The 17,457-nt window shown below is 44.2% G+C and overlaps 1 protein-coding gene across 6 annotated transcripts in view; it reads right to left on the reverse strand.

Annotated features, from left to right (window-relative positions):
- The window catches only part of LOC311009243 (receptor-type tyrosine-protein phosphatase delta), a 309,638-nt gene that overhangs the window by 215,911 nt on the left and 76,270 nt on the right, over positions 1-17,457 (reverse strand). For all 6 annotated transcript variants that reach the window (XM_084003278.1, XM_084003277.1, XM_084003282.1 and 3 more), the window contains exon 4: positions 11,049-11,072. The gene's annotated coding sequence lies outside the window, so the exon portion shown is untranslated. The remainder of the gene's footprint in view (positions 1-11,048; positions 11,073-17,457) is intronic.

Consider the following 17,457-nt stretch of genomic DNA (forward strand, 5'->3'; position numbering starts at 1 on the left):
ATTTGAAACTCGCAGTCATTTGATGCCAAATTACATAAAAAGGATTGATTGATTTGTCTTTTTTTCAGCTTTTAAACATCAAACAGGATTTTCTTTTTTTGTTTAAACATTGAAATGGATGCTGTGACCAAAGAGACAGTATTTTATTGTTTTATTATTTCCATTTTTGAAGAAACACAACACAGAAAGTGCTCCATACCCTTTCCTATGTCACACACAAACAAGCAAGCAACTCAGCCAGTGTTAATTGTATCTACCCTGCATATGATGAGATTCATCAACCACTTTTCCCCATGACAAAATCATAAACACATATTCAGAGGTTGGATAATTGTGTGAGTCTGATTTGAAGACATATGGGGAGGAAAGTAGGTGTGAAAGCATGCATGACCCTGAGAATGAAAGCACGCGTCTTGTCTGTCATGAGGATGTGAGTGTGGGTAAACGCGAGGTTTAAACTTTTTGAGGGGTAAAGAAATTAACATCTTACAGGAGCCAGTGTAAAAAAAAAAAGAAGAACTCAGCCCACCACCGCAGCAGCAACAAGGGGTTTCAATGTGCAAAGAGACAGGAGACTCACATTTTCACAAGCTGAAAGGTTGTTAATTAGTGTTCATCACACGTTCAGGGGGCGTCAATCTAAATTTAAAGATGTTGCCCGTGCTATTCTTGTGGATGTGTCTGAAAAGTTTTTTTCCCCCCGACAAAAGAATGCCGGTGTCAAATTTGCACCTCATGTTGCTTCGCTGACATTGGCGATACATGCTTCCCCCCCTCCTCTCACCGACACTTTCTGAAACACGCGCAAGACAAAAATGGCAGCATAAACCGCACACCTCGCACCGTTTCCCACAGTGGAAGTGCGTGAGCAGATCACAGCCTCCGAGCGAGATGTCAACGCCACATGAGCCCCGTAACGGCTTTTAAGATATGAGTGTGGAAATTGAAAAGTGGGGGGAACGTTTTACAGCACCTCCAAGACAAACGTTAAATTCAGCGTTGAGAGTTATTGGACGGGGCTTTGGTTCCCATCTCCAACTTTGCTAATCACTGACTCTGTGATTTAGTAGCCACCTCATGGAGATGGACTATTGGCGGGGCAGAGACACATTGAGGTTTTTATTTCCACTGGCCCGGGCCCGCAAATAAAAATCTGTCTCTCAACCGTGATGGAGACTTGGCCTCCCTGCAGTAACAGCTGGCCCATGTCTGAGGCATCACATTAAATGATGTCACTGATCTGACACTAATCATGTGTGTGGCTATCTGCTGACAGTACAGTCATCGGATCCAGTTGCCCCCGGCAACACGTCACTTCTGTGTCTACTGATTTGTTCAACAGCTCAAGGCCGGGATCTTTGTTGTTACGTAACACAGTAAATGCTAGAAATACTTGATACGACACATGACTTTGTGTATTCCATAGAAATACATCCATTAGTTACCATCGAGCTCCAAGCCACAAATGTGAACCATTCGCATGAGGATACATCATCTGGGAACAATGAATATAAAATATGTTCTGCCAGTCCATGCAGTTGATGGATATTTCATGTAATTGTACCAGAAAAAAAAAAAATCACCCACTGGGCATCAATGATATCTGTACCAAACAACCGTCAATTCTGCATTATTATTTTAACATGGCTTGGAAAAGTGTCTGTACTGTTGAGTCAGATAGGACATTTTGTAACATGCAAAATGTTAAATGTCTTATAAGGACTACAGACAAACTACCAAAGTTCTTATGTTAGAAAGAACCATGTTAGAGTTGATGTGAAAACTCTGTTTTGCAAATTAGATCCCAAATGTGGAGGTGTAATAATCTAGATGGAAAAGTTGAGTGTGTAATGTCTCTTACACCTCTAGTTCAGGACTAAGTGGAGACATAATGCTTGATAAATGACTAATCCGTTCCTTCCTTGGCCCGTCACCTCCCTTTCCACCAAATGTCATTAAAAATCTGTTGAGTTCATTGCGAGACAAACAAACAAAGACAAACATAACCTTGTTGGAAGATGAAATAGCAGTAGCATCAGATCATCGAAAACCTTGGAACCTATTTTATGTAGTGTGGTGATTCAGTGCCACAAAAAAACAACTCTCAACTAATGAGAGTGATTAAATCCCCACATGAATTGCAATGATGTCCAAGATATGCAGGAATCTGCAGCAGAGAGTCTGTTGCAACAGCTGGTGAAATGGACAGTTGTGTGTCTTGACTGTGGAAAAAAAAAATCCTCTCCATGGCAACTTTAGGAGAATTACATCACAAAGAAAGGTATTGATTGGCCATGCTTCAAATTCATAACGAATCCTCGTCTCTCGAATTCTCTCACGGAAACTCACATCCACTTCGTCCCCGACAAAACAGTCCATGACTGAATGATAAAAGATCGAGCAGCAATGCAGATCATCGGTGGTTTTATATAATATAATAAGTAGTTGGGAGTTTGGTTTTTTTTTGCAAGCCAAAGAGTGAGCTTTAAAAGAAATCAATTGGCCTTGATAAACAGCCCAAACCCTGTTATATTTTGGTCATTTTGTATTGTGTGGCTGGAAAGACCTTATCCTCCGTATCTCCCCAGTAATGAGGTCTTTTGAATAGTCTCCCATTCTTATCGGCGAATAAACGGCATCTCCAAGAAAGTCAAACAGCTGCTTCCACTGGTGCTGCGACGCATTGTGTTGTAGGATCATCCGGGTCATTTCCATTTCCCCTTCCTTGTTTCTCCTGGCACTCGGGTACTAACACAGACCTTCACTGGCAGCCGGGTGTGTAGGCCGGGCTTGTGTGAGCTCAACCCTGACTGTCCCTCACACACCCCGGGGCTTTGTGAAAAATGAGACCATGGAGAATGAGATAATACTATTATGGAATGTGTGTGTGTGTTGGAACGTGTGTGCTGTGTGGAACGTAATTGTGTCCTCCCATGTGCAAAAACTATCAATCAGGTTCACTTAATGTTGTGTCATTATGGGTAAATTAAAATTCCACGGTGATCGATAGGGTCTTGACTGTCATATTACGGCCGTGCGGCGCATAATGAGCAATCCTCTTTGAACTCATCCCCCAATTTATTCGTGGATATGAAGTTTTTGTTTGCGTGTCCAATGGGAAGCAGCGAGATGGGCAGACTGTCAATATTTATAAAAGCATGGCCCGACTCCAAAAATGGAAATGAGTTTACTGTTCACACCTGAATTAGCATTGTGCTGTCAGATAGCCGGATAAGACGGTGAATGGTTCCCCTCGGACTCTGCATGTTGGCGTATTCACCATGTGCCAGAGCTGCTGGTGGTCTCCCTGTCCAACCGGTTGGGAAGGGGGGTGCTGATAATTGTCATGAATCAGTGCATATCAGGTGACAAAAATATTGGCATGAGAACAATCCAGGTAAAACAAAGCAGCTGGTGAGGATATATCATATTTTGAATGCAACAATATTCATTTACAACAATGTTTATTTACTTGTTAGCCAATTAATAAAGCAGTGTGCTGATTCTCAGGAAACCCCATGAATACAATACGTGTTGCTGTAATGCACACCGAAAATCCTTTTCCAACTTCATGATGGACTTTTATGTTTCAATAGCAGCAACTGGTCACATTTTTGGGCTTACACAGGCTTTACTTTATCATTTCTAACGTGGCAACATATATTTTATGTGCGACTCAAGCACTGCCTTTGAGAACAGTAGTACTTTTTTTTATTTTCCGAAATTCCCAATTTGTGCCAAATCACAGACTATCAACCCCGCGGGAGCCTCATAATGATGTGTTTGAAAAACCGTCTGGATTTGTTACAAAGTGCTATTCATTTGTGAGAGGTAGGCAAACGGGCTGCGAGCTGCAAGTGTGTGTTCCCCGACTGTGTGTGTGTGCGGTTGTCTTTGTGTCCGTGTGTGTCGGACCTCTGTGTAATTGTGAGTGTGTGAAACTGAGTGAGCGAGACAGATAATCTCTACCTGCCGTTCAGTCCGTACGCTTCCTTGTAAGTGCTTCCTTATTTCTCATTAGGACTTAAGCATGAGAGGAATTAGCGACACTGAATGAAAGCTATGCCTGCTTTAATAATATTGCAGAGCCAATTTAACAACCGGATTATGTTAATATCGTCATAATGCACCCAACTCATAGCCTCACTTAATGTCCGCCTTGTAAATTACCTGTTGTGGCCCAGTAATGAATGTGGTGCAGAGAGTGATGACATGACTTTTCCATGAGAGACACTGATATAGTTCATTATCTCTGTGGAGTGGAATCAGATGGTTTCCTTTACTTCTGTTATACTTCCAAAGCACACAATTGCATTGTTGGAAGTAACCCTTGAGATGTGATTACATAAATTGGCTAGTGTGTGTGTGTGTGTGTGTGTGTGAGACAATAGAAAACAATAAGGTAAATACAATTCTAGCGTACAGCAGAGAAATAGATCACCATCATTATGATGGAAATCTAGGCGATGAATAAATAAAAATGAGGGGGAGATTATTCGCTGCCGTCGACTGTGCGGCGTCAGCTTGTTATTCGTGCATACGGCTCCTTGATTCCTTTTCTTTTCCCCGTCTTTCAAGTCGGGTTATTATCATGCCAAGTCAAAGAGGAAAGTTTGGGAGCGAGAGAATGAAAGAAGCGAGGTAACGAGATGGCAAATAGAATAGGGTGTATTGCTGCAGTGACGCATGTAAACAGCCACTTCTCAGAAAACACCAGCGACGTCACCGGGCATGCGTGATGATGAACTGATGGGCTACGTTGATGGGATTTGTCACCTTATATATGATTTTGGGATTAATGTGTGATTGGATTTAGGATTTGTATGATGAGTGCATGAACCCTATAGCCAGACAATTCTACATTATCTTGGGAAATATAATAGCTACGCTTAATGAAACTGTAAATGTGATTGCAAATCTTTGATGGGACCCAATCTCCTGCCATTGCACCTCCACGACATTCACACCTTCCATTTCACTGCATACATAAGGAGTGAAGAATAAAACTAAGCCCTTACTTCCTACAATCCGGTTCCCTGTAAACCGAGCAGTTCATTAACTTGAGCTTGAATCCGATCCCATGCCACCCTTGTGTGGCGTACCATAGGACAACCCTTTAGCAAAGCCTGTGGACATTAGTGGCCCTCAAGCAAACACAAACCATGCAGTCGTTTTCCCTTTTTTGACCTGTCAGGAGTGGAAAAATAAAACAGCCTGGCTCAAATTCCCCGTCTGGCTTCGGGCCTTTATCTGTAAACGAGGGACAGTGGAGGACACATCCTCTCCTGTATTTACAAACCTGGATCCTCCGTATGGCAGGCCACAGAGGACTAATTAACACAAGTTTCTATTTCGGCGTCAGTCAGGAAAGTGAAAGTGGGAGCGTGCTGGGATAGGGTGGAGCAGCTTTGTGTGTACACACGGCTCTGCAGGGTAAATACAGGCACAGTCTCTATCTCCGTGCATTGCTGCACAACGGAAATAATCTATGATATCTGGCCACTTTCCGAGGCTTCATTTGTTGCATTGTGTGAAATTACCTTATTTGAGAGATATTTAAGAGAGAACACATCGCTTATATCTGCCGTGTGGATTCTCCTGTGTGCACTTTACCTGATGAAAGCATATAAAATGAACAGGCCCCCCAATAGGTTAATCCTCCCATGATTGTGGACTGGAGTAAAAAGCTTGATTTTCACATTCAGACGCAGGTTGTTGACACAAAGTACTGTATTGAATGCATAATTTGCTGTGGTGTTCCTCATGCTATTCAGCATATGCCTTTGCATTAGATTGATTATCCACAACGACAATAAAAAAAAATATCCTTTGTATCCGTCTAAACATTGTTAATCAGAGCAATGACAGTTACATAACATGTTAGAATGCTGTGATGTAGATGTAGAGTGAACAACTGAGCAGGCTATGAACACAGCCTGTCTCCGTCTCTCCGACACCCACGAAACATGCCACTCTGTTACTAACGACCAGCCTGTACTGTATGTGGCCGGTGCCAGGCCGGCAGATGGGTTGGCAACCCGCTGACCTCTGACATTAAACCTTCGGAGAAGCAAGGCCATGGATTACGTCCAGTGGTCTTCATCATTCTCAAATGTTCTGCCAAAAATGGATGCAGGCCGCTCGGGCCAGTTTGGGCCAGATGCTTCCTTAAAGGAGATCACATGACTTCAGCTCATATCCCAACTGATTTGGTCACACACGGAGTTATAAGCCCTTTAACAGCAGCATATGATCAGCATCTTAATGCCGCACGCTGTATCAAACTGTATCAAAAAAACATTTACATTTCCGTGCTTTAGATTGCCTCGTCAACCTGAGATAACACGACAGGCGTCGGATCAAGTAGATTCTCTGATTGTCTCTCAACCACGATTCATTAGGGCGGCGCTCTTAATCAGCTCAGCTCTATTGTGTCAGTTGTTTGACTGCCTTTGTTCATTTAATGACCAAACCCCGAAGACACAATGGAAAATTATATTTTTTGAAGAGGAGGCTAATTAATGTTGCTTATTAGAGAGACAGCAACGTGGGAATAACAATAGAAAAAAGGGAAGGCTGGAGGGGTTCGGGTGGGATGCGTGCTGTGGCATATGAGAGGTTTTATACACGAGTTGGAAGTTAGCATACAATGGGTGTCAAAACTGAAAGCCGGAGAGAGAAAGAGAGAGGGAGTAAAATGAAAAGGCACTGGAGTTGATCATAAGGCGGTAAAATAAGAGTGAATATAGTGTGAGTAAATGGCCCCGGCCTTGAGACAAGGTGTCACTATTCCTGAAGACTTATCCAATTAAACTTTTCATTTGAGTCCTGGACCCACGAGCGCATTGATGTCCATTATGCATTTAGTCATGGTGTGTTTAAGGACTGAAACATACCGTGATGTAAGAATTTGTGTTTGCCATCGGGAGAGAAGCGTTTCATCATTAGCACTTCTCCTGCTGCCGTTTACTTAACCAATCCACACAGAAGGTGAAGGTAAATTGTTTTTTTGTCGTCTGATTTGTCGTGACTGAGCGACTCCCTCGAGCAAACAAGGCTCTGATTGACGTGCAGCTTAATGTAGGAACACAACACATGGAGGGTCTGGTAAACACACTTTCCTCCCAATGTTGGAATAGAGTGCCTTACTGGGGCGTTTAGGTCGGCGAGGCAATTGAGGTTGTTAGTGGGAGAGAGAGGGAAAACAACACTTCCTTGACACGGACGTAGTCGCCGATACTGCCTTGTGATTTCTCTCCAAATGGAAGAAAAATAAATACACTTTATTTTGCAATGGCTGGCAACAACTGTGTATATCTCTTATAACCTTGCTCATGACACAAACAAGCCAAAAAAAGAAAGAGGTTGGTAGAATGGATATGGGAGTTTGGGCCATCCCTAATTGTAAGCATAATAATAAATAAATAAGTAAATTAATTACTGCAGAGCTTTGAAACCAGATAAAACGAATCAAACAAGCAGTGCAAGATCTCAAAGTGGATGCCCACTGCCCCATGGTACACACACACACAAACACACACACACACATAGACGTCATCCTGTGAAGTGAGCATCTGATGCTTGGCTGCAGAGCCACTCATAGAACAGGAAGGCAGGGAAAGAGAGAGAGAGAGAGGGACACCTTAATGTGCCTTCACCATATGCTGTTAGCTACTGATGGATGCCGCTCTCCCCAGGCACCGGAGCGACTTAACGCGCTTGCCGGTGACACCGCCGCCGCTGATAAAGTTAAAGATAAGCCATCTGTTCGTTAAACGCCGGCGCCGCCTCGCTCGCAGGGACGGGCCGTCCAAGTGCACACTTGCTCTCCGCGGTGCGTCTGCCTAAATTACCCGTGGCGCAACATCCTCCGAGCATCTGTATGCGCGGAGTACGGATATAGTCATCTGCCGTGATTATCGTTACGGAGCGACCACGTCATGCAATGTTGGCAGATTCCTCAGAGGCGGCCGTAAAAGTGAGCACTTTGCGAATCTGTCGCTCATGTGCAACTACTAGTATTTTCATGCTAACAAGCTAGCACGTTTCTTATTAAAACCTTAGCCTGCAGTAGTTGGGGGGAGTAGGAACCAAACATGCAGCAACTTTGAGCTCCCTCAAGAGCTTTTGATAATGCCAGGAGGCTTTTGACATGCTTGAGAAACTCACCATTAGTGAAACGGCCGGTTACCCAGAGGGCACAGCTAAAGGAAGGAAAGTGCTAGCATTAAGACCCACCACAGGAACAAGCTTTGGCTGTTCTCTAATGGTTCGGGGGTTATGACTCCCAACTTGCTCTACATACAAGCGTCCCTAGGAGGGCTGTGGACTTGAAATCATGTATGTATGCTGTCGCCTACACCCTTTACTTACCTGTTCTCTCTCAGATTCACGGATATTGCACAAAGTTACCGAAAATCAGGTGATAATAATGGAGCAGTTGTTCCTGATATTTTCAATTGTATGCAGCAGCACTTTCCCAGAGTGTGAGCAGCCCAGATGGAGACTTGAAAGTGTTGTATTATCCGTGAATAGCATTGTTCTTTTCCTCTGAGAGATGAATAAACCAGAAGCATTTCAGAAGCATCCACTCCTGAGTATTACAAAGCTACCAGTGCTTTGGATACTGTCCGCGCTGGCCTTTTATCATTTTTACCAAGTGCAGATCTACTTTTAGACTTCAACAGCATAATGGTATTTGCTTAACTGAGCAGCCAGCAATCACTCTCTTCTGTGCCAGTGTCATATCAATGTTCAAGTGTGGCTCAGTTCCTGTCTGAGAGGAGGGCTGCCAGACATAATGCAATAATAACTGGTGCACAGCTTGTCTAAGAGAACCAAGGTCCTATTTCGCTTGCTGACGATAGGAGGATGAACTCTTTGTGCTCCGTCTCTCTCATTCTCCCTCTCCTTACCAGCTCCGAGGCCCTCGAGCTTCCGAGAGCATAATGAGCCAATTGTAATTCCTCGCCGATAGCTTTGTATTGAAGAGTGTATAAGCCAAAAAAATAAAAACTACTGGACATTTCCACTCCAAAAAGACTGCTTCAAGGAGGAGAAATATCCTTTTGCCTTATTTTTGTTTGGGGACGGACACAACTGCCTGTGCCAAAATGTAAAGGAGCGATAAGAGAAACATGTACATTGAGAGCTTTACCTTTTTTTCCCCTCACATCAAGAATCCTGCTGCAAACCGTGTTTAGCAATTAATAGCAACTAAATGCCAGGAAATGGGTGTTGCATTTGAGTTAAGTGAAAAATGCTATTTCACAGCACTTCGTGACTGTCTGCATTACCCATCACAGGATAAACATCTTTTAAAGCGTCCATTATCTGGGTATTATTGAAAGCTTTCACTGTAACAGGTGGCTTTAATGTAATTTGGATTGCTGACCTTGAAAGGAGGCAAATGCGTCATCTAGATGTGATATGTTAAGAAATCTAACCGCTTTTTTAGTCTCGACAAAGAGCACTCCTTTTATCCGACATAGTGGACGTGAACCTGCACTGCTCCCCCACAGATGCCTAGTGTGATGTTTGACAGATTTCTCCCTCTCCAGCTAGGCTCACAGTAAATGTCCATCTGGCAGCTTCCCATGGGTACTTATTATTCTCAGCAAGCCAGGGGTTTTCTGTTTCCGAGCAGTCAGCCAGCGCCTGCCTCAAAGAGTTGAGAGCCGGACCAGAACTGCTTGCAGATGCTCTGCCGGGTAGCCCAAACTGTGCAAGTGTACTGGCATGGCGCTGGGTTTTCAATTACACAATGAGGTGGCGGTATCCAAAAGCTGTCTGAGTGCGAAAAGTCAAGTGCACCAAGAACAACCATGTATCTGAAATAAAAAAATAATAATAATAAAAAAAAACTCAGCCAAGTGAGAGTAACATGAAGGTTGGCCAGTTTTCTCATTTGTCCAATTCACTTGCTCCACCTTGAAGATGAGATGATTGATTTTCCCCTCGTGAACAGATGCTCAGAGCCATGGGCAGTGTTGAAAGGTCCCGCTGTCCTGGTCTGAGGCCCTGCTATGGTGGATTTCTATCACGCTGTTGACCTCTATCGCACTCTCACAGCCCACTGAGTGACTCCAGAAACAGTCGAAGAAAACCTTGAACGCGCATCCGTGTTGGCATTCAGCAGCTAGGTCTGTTTTCCCCACACGGGGGTTCGCTCGTTCCAAGCCGGGGTTCGTTTGTTCTCCAGTTCAGTAAGCCTGCTGCTCGGCTGTCAGTTTACCGCCATTGCCTGCCATTTAACGCTCTTTTTTTCTGATATCAAGTCAGGATTGAATGTGATTGGCATTTATGATAATTGACCACAAATACTATACGGTATGATAATCTTTATTATCCCAGAGGGGCAATTTGTTGCAGAGGCAGCAATCACCAGCCACACAATCCACACAAATGACTTAAAGTTATAATATGGATATGTTGCACACGAGGGATTTTTGCTTGTTTTACACTGAAGTGCTGCCATGAAAGTATCTTCAGCCCGCCATTAAGTGGGTATAAAGTATACAAAAAAAAAAAGATGAAAGGAGACGCTTGTTAAGTTATCTCCTGAGAAGAGGATGTCCCAGGCTACGTCTGTGTCCACAGCACCAGGAGTTTTACATGTTGACACGTGGAGTCGGGAACGGCGACGATCATCACAGCTTAACATATGAGATATTTCCTGCACACCCACCACTGTGTGGAAACGGACACCATCCGTTCTATGCTTGTTTAAGTCAACACTGCTGGCGTATTCTTTGAACAATCTGGGCCATTTGATTCTCATTTGAATAAAATTCAAATCGAAGGCACAGAGCACACAATCTGCTCGCCAGAAGAAGAAGAAAAAAATAACGCTACCATTGTGCATCCCCGTGCGCACATGTGGGACGACGGGAATGGGTGAGGACTGCAGAGCATTGCATACCGTACTGAGCAGCATCTTGAATTCTCTTCCATATTTATGCATTGGCATCACTCCCAAACGCACATGACAACTCAAACATGACTTTCACTCTTGAGAGCAAGGCGGTGAGAAATGAAATACTTCTTACCTAGTGTGGAATAGTTGGTCACATCTGAGGAAAAGAAGAAGGGTGGGGGGGAGAAAGAGAGAAGAGAAATGTCAGCAAATTACAATGAACAGCAAGCTGAACTTCAATGCTGAGGCTGAGGCTGTCACTCGCTCCCCTGAAAAATGACGGTGTCCCAGCATCGTACTGACGGGGGATTAAGAATAGTCCCTGTCAAGAGGGGGACATCATTTATTAATCCAGCGACATGAAACGTCTTGAGTTTCCCACAGGGATTCAAAGTTTGCACAACTATTAATATTTGTCAGTGTTCCCCAGATGTAAGCCTGAAACCTAATTTACTACCAATTAGCCTCTGGGTGCACCAGTGTGACACAACCACTGGACGAACAAATGCTAAACGCAGTACCATACTACTTTAGGGTGGCCCCCGACACATACAATGAAGCCGTATGATTTCAAAAAGCCACATTTGGTCACATTTTCCCCGTGTCACCCCCTGACAGTAATATCTCTAAAGATTTTATAGAAAGAGATAAGAAGTGCACTCTCCTCCACTTCCCCGTCCCAACTCTCTGGCAGCCTGAGAGTATACAGGATTTCTGTTACTGCATGCTTCTTTTTTACAATTAAAGTGGTCCCTCTACGAATGTACTCTTCTAAAGTACAGGCTTGCTTTCTTGTAAATGTGCAATAAAACAAGGAAATGGAGTGAGCTGACAATAACTGGATGCAGTGTGAGGGAAACAGTAGACTCAGGACTAAAATCGGAGTTGCAATTGCTTACTAGTGCAGTCTAGTTGAGTTGCTAAGCAGAATTTGCTGGTAATAAGATTTATCACCGATGATGTCTATCCCCCCTTGCATTCATTTACATTTTTGTTGCGCATGGGACAAATCCCAAGGGGATCAACGATGGGGGGTAGCGTGATTACAATATATGGTTTGCTCGTGAGAACAAATCTATTTTCAGAGAGAAGGGGGGGGGGGAGGACTGGGGTTCAATTTCTGAGACACTCATTAACATTCTGTCTGACACACATCCTCACTCGCTGCTACTGTTGTTGCTAAACACAGCTCAGCTGAGGACCTTGAAGCCTCATGCCGGGAAAATTGGACCCAGGGGGAAAGGGTGGCGGGGACTGATGTCAGACTTCAAGAGTAACTCCAAGCACCTGGGGTTTCAATGACATTAGCATCAGCATTGTTTTTGCACTGAACGGACGGCAGTGGAGGGCGACGAGGAAAATGGTGAGCGGGATGTGGCAACGTTTTAAATGTGATCTCATCACCTTTTTGTGTTTTTAATAGAGGCACTTCTTGTGGGCACAGTGAGGATTATTGATTTCTCCTTCAGTCCTAGGCTGGAAATTTGGAAGCCTGGCCAATCAGAGGCAGTGGAGGTAACGTGGGCCTCAGTGGATTAGAGTAGCGGGGATGGCGAAGGGGAATTCTGAGGGGAGAAACCAAAGCTCCGGTGGCTTCAATAAACCCACTCTGTGAAAACGATGGAAGACGGGCACACTTCTGTTTTTTTTCACCCTTTCTCAGCCTCCTGTTTTAAGCAGATAAGCTGCTTCCAGGGTCTTAGTTATGCTGGGTAGAACTCACAACACGATAGGGAAACTTTTGACAAGGCAAAGAAAAGCTGAGAAGTCTGCTCTTCATGTTGTCTTTTCTATATTGACAAGAGGGATTTGGGGAAGTTTGGAGTGGTCAGTGCTGGGGGGAATTACAAAAGGCCTCCGTGATGCAACATGGTGAGCAGCATATCACGGCTCAGACACTGGGTTTTAGTGAAGGCACGGACTCAAGTTTTTGCTTTTGCTGGCCATTGCGATGGGAGAAATGGTTTTGCCAAGCCATGAACCCGTTGGGTTTTCTTCCGGATTAAATGGTTCATCGTTGCCCCATTTACAATACCAAATAAGAGCTCATTAAGACGTACACTCATCTTGTTCAATGAATACCCACACAAAGTATTTTCCTCAGGAATCTAGTGATGTGAAAAGAAAAGATGGCAAAAGACATTGCACTTTGTCCAAAAATGTGGATTGAACTTAGAGAGACATCATCTGCCCTTGGTGGGATATTTACAGTGCTGTATATTCAGTCCTCTGAGACTTTGTAGCTTTTGGACAAGGACATCAGTTCCCTCAAGGGAGATTCTTTGTGACATGGGCGGTCTTGACTTTCCTCATTCATCACATAACAGTCAGAGCAGCACAGCGGGGACAACACGGCTTTTTCAGGGAGTCGGAGGTTTGTTCTCTGCCAGCCGACCGAAGCTACTGATGAATTGAAATAATCCCTTTTGCACTGCCGCTAATGCTTTTACTTGAATAAATGATCTCTATCTGTCTATCTGTTAACTGTGATCTGCACAAGCTCGACAAACAGTATGATAAAGATCAGGGTTGCTGTTTTTTCTATGCGGCGATCACAAATCACATCGCAATCAAGACGTGAGAAATAATTCACCATATTTTGATCTCGGCTTAAATGTCCATAAAGATTATGGTTTTTATGTCCCATTGCATAAATGACCACCGTATATCTGTGAGGGGGTTGTTAATCTTCATTAGCCGCTCAATTGTTCTTCGCCAGACATCCGAAATCCTGTCAAAACCCTTCTTGCCCGGACCCTCGCCCCCCCCTCCTATTTTCAACAACTCAGAGATGGAGAACTGAAGGTGAAAAGAGAGGCAGCAAATGTGGCTCTGAGGTCAGAGAAAGAAAAGAGAAAGTGGTATTATTCTACATTTGATATGTATCTTAAGGAGCTCATATCTTTTCTTTCATTCTGAATTTCCCTTTCCCTCATTATCTACAAGTATCAATGGGCACTTCTCTGCGTTAATGGGGAAAAGTATAATAAAATGTGACATTTATGAGTCCGATTATTATCCTCGGCATGCATATTTCAATGCTATTAAACACTTGATTTATAAGTGCACCTACAACCTCCATACAGTACACTGGTATTGAGTATTTCTCCCCTACTTGTGGGTTAATGTTTCTTGCTAACACCTTCTTACTCAATAAATCCTCCCACTTAAAATTGTAGACTCCCGTTTTGGGTACAAACGCAACCCCCCAAACACAGACTATTTCATAAATGATAGAGCAACTTACAGTCAAGATGGAAAAGAAAAACATCACTCTAGCTTCTATAATACACATGCACTCAACAGATCCACTGCAATGGCATCTGGTCACTTTCCTCTAGTTCTACAGTGCTCCCCGCGGATTCATTTAAGTTAATCATTGGTTCGGCCATTTGTCTCACAGTGGCACATGGAAACATGTCAAGGCACACACACACAGAGACAGAGAGAGTGAGAGAGGGCAGGAGAGCTGTCTGTAAAATGGCTGCAGGACTCAGTGGCCACTAATTGGAAATCAAAAGCAATGGAGCTGGAAGGCAGCCCGGGAGGGAACAGTGGAACCTCCAGCGCCTGTTGTCGGTCAATTTAGACCATGACGAAAAAGGCCCTGTTCCTTGTGTCACCAGTTAACCTATTCACCAGTGTGGAATGGGAGCAGCTGTTTTTTTTTTACACTGCCACATAATGGGACAAAATGGCTCTGGTTGGATAAGCTCCAGCTAGCTGCAAAAAAGCCCTCAGTGCAGGGAGGGAGGGAGGGGGGGGAGAAGGTGTGAAACAGACATCGCAGGAGAGAGAACAGTGCTGCCATGTTATCAATGATACTGAGAGAGCTCGCACCCTTCCATCTGAGCTGATATAAACATGACTTCTTCTTTTTTCTTCTCCTGTTTGCAACAAAGAATTAGAGAAGCACTGACGGAGGCTACAGATGGCCCGGGCTCACGCAGACTGCAGAAGTATCTAGAAGTTTACGCAAGTCAGACAAGGAGCCAGATTGCCTCCAAAGCTGAGGCTGTTCTTTGAGGGGAAGAAAAAGAAGAAGAAGAAGAAGAAGAAAAAAAATGTTGCTCACTTGTTTTTAATCTCTCTTCGAGTCGAGGTGTGAATTAGTACTTTGTGATTGACAGCCCCGATGAGCGCAGATAAAGAAACGCCAAAACTGCATCGGGCGCTTGTCAGATTCGACGGCGTCCGGTTTCAAGGCCGTTCAGGCATGACAGAAGCGAAACGAGGTACGCTTGTGTTACAGCCGCGGCAGATGTTCCGTTTCTGTTGCAGCTGTCTCCCGCTTGAAGACAGAAGTGATACGCCATCGCTCGGTATCACTCAATCTTCACACCTCTCCTTTTATTTTATTGCTTTCCCCTAAGACTCCAGTCAAATTAGACGAGGACAGAAATCTCATTGAAATGATTTATAATTGGACGTGCTTTTGCTCATACAATTGCAATCGTTGTCATAAAGCAGGGGTGCCCAGCACGACCTCACCTGATTCAACTCATCAAGTCTTGATTGAAGACTATAGTTAGTTGATTAGTTGAATCAGGTGTCCCACACTGGTCCTTTGTTGATAAGATCGGACACCCCTGTCATAAATCTGTTTTTGCCTTAATGCCATGCTGTGCTATACGTGTGAATGGGGGGAGAAAACATGAAAGAACAGTTAAATCAAATGGTCTGATGTGTCTTCCCGTGGGCTTTATCCAGCCTCTATGTTAAAAAAGAGGAAAGGATGTAAGGCACTATTTTCAAATGCAGCTTTTTTTAAAAAAAGAACTCTGCCTGGGAGACCTTGATGAGTGATCAGAAGTTTGGGAGATCAGAGGCCCGTGGACTTGATGCTGAGTTCTGACCCTGAGTTCAGCTACGTAAAGGTGGGATAAAGATCTTTCTTGCCTGGGGAGAAGTAGACAGAAGGACAGAATAGAAAGGGAGGGAATAAAAGGAGGGAGAGGCGATAGCTGTGATGCCTATGGCAGCCCAGCACTGACTTGGCCCTTCATATCAGCCACTTGTGAAGACGAGGGGGGAAACCCTACAGGCAGTCGTATGTTGACTGGCGCGATCAAGGCCGGCTAAAAGAGGCCTGGATTGGAGTTAACCCTCCAGGCTCTGGTGTGAGTAGGAGCAGCAGACAGAGGGAGAGCCTTTTAATGATGTTTGACACAACTCACAAATCAGATCCCGACAATTGACCACGCTTCCAGATGAAATGCATCGGCGTCCAAGGTCACTCTTGGCCTCGGCTCACGCAGGCTTTCTGAAAAAGGCTTGTGGAAGCCCGTCTTTTAAATCTCCGACTCAAATAGATAATTAGACATAATGAGTAAACAGTGTGGCCGCGAGATGCGAGCGTGCTTATTGCTTTTTAATTGTGTTTCCCTCTGTGCGCCGAGCGAGTTCTGAGAGCACTGGTACCTGTGTGCGTTGGCCCATGTGAAGCCAGGTGCAGTCATTACCGACGGGACAGATGGATCAGCAGAAGTGTGCGCTCGTTCCCCTTTGCAAGGCAACACGGCGGCTGCCATATGTAGGCTCATCATTAAAATTGACTCTTGACCCTCCAGCGGGTGTCTGTCATTCTAATGGACTTAATTAAAAATGTCAGCCAGTGTGTAGAATGTGGTATTCTCCCTCTGTGTTTGTGGATGTTATTGGGGTCTTTTTGTTAGCAATAATGGCGCTGTGAAGTGTTGGATGTGTGCATCTGTTTATGTGCTTGAGATATATTTATATATATGAGCGTGTGCCGTCACGGCGTGTGACTTCAGTGTCAGATGTGTTTAAGTTTTTTGAGCTCCTTTTAATATTGCCAATGCAGCTCCTTTGAAAATGTATTAAAGTGCTTCGACCCCTCTGCCATCTGTGTGAGCGAGAGGGAGCGAGCTGTGCGAGGGGAAGCAGCTGGGGAGAATGGGAAGATGAAAAATTCTGACACAGGCAAAAGCCCCTGGACGCAGAATGAAGAGCCACTGATATGCCAGCTTTGAACCGCAATTTATTTATTCCTCAAGCTTCATCTGAAGACTGTGTTCAGATTTAGATTCCCCGATAGAGACCGCTGGTCGGGGTCACGTCTCACTCCGGTTGAAATTTGAAGTGGCAAGCGTCACGTTACCATGATGCTAATGAAATAATAATAATACACATTTTAAACAACAATCCCTTAGAGATCCAATTAAAAATGTTACACGATGCTTAGTGTCAAGCTTAAAATGCTATTAAAGTCCATAATTGCATACAGCGTCGTACCAGCGGAAGAGAGCTGCCTGATTAAACGAATAAATCTCAATTTTTTGATGTAAACTGCATATCCAAATAAACACAGCCGAGCCAGATCATCATCATATACTGGAATTTAATGGCCGAACACACATTTGGAACCTTTATGCCTTGATGTCTGAAACCGGGCCTGATCTGAGCTTGGATTTAATTTGCGAGGACAACTCGTTATCCGTGTGACTCCTCCATAACTACTGACAATCACTGCAGTGAAGCACCTGATTAACAATGTTGCTGGCGCTTGAAGACAAGCCCCT

This window comes from Eutrigla gurnardus (genome assembly GCF_963514095.1).
Source record: "Eutrigla gurnardus genome assembly, chromosome: 23".
NCBI lineage: Eukaryota > Metazoa > Chordata > Actinopteri > Perciformes > Triglidae > Eutrigla > Eutrigla gurnardus.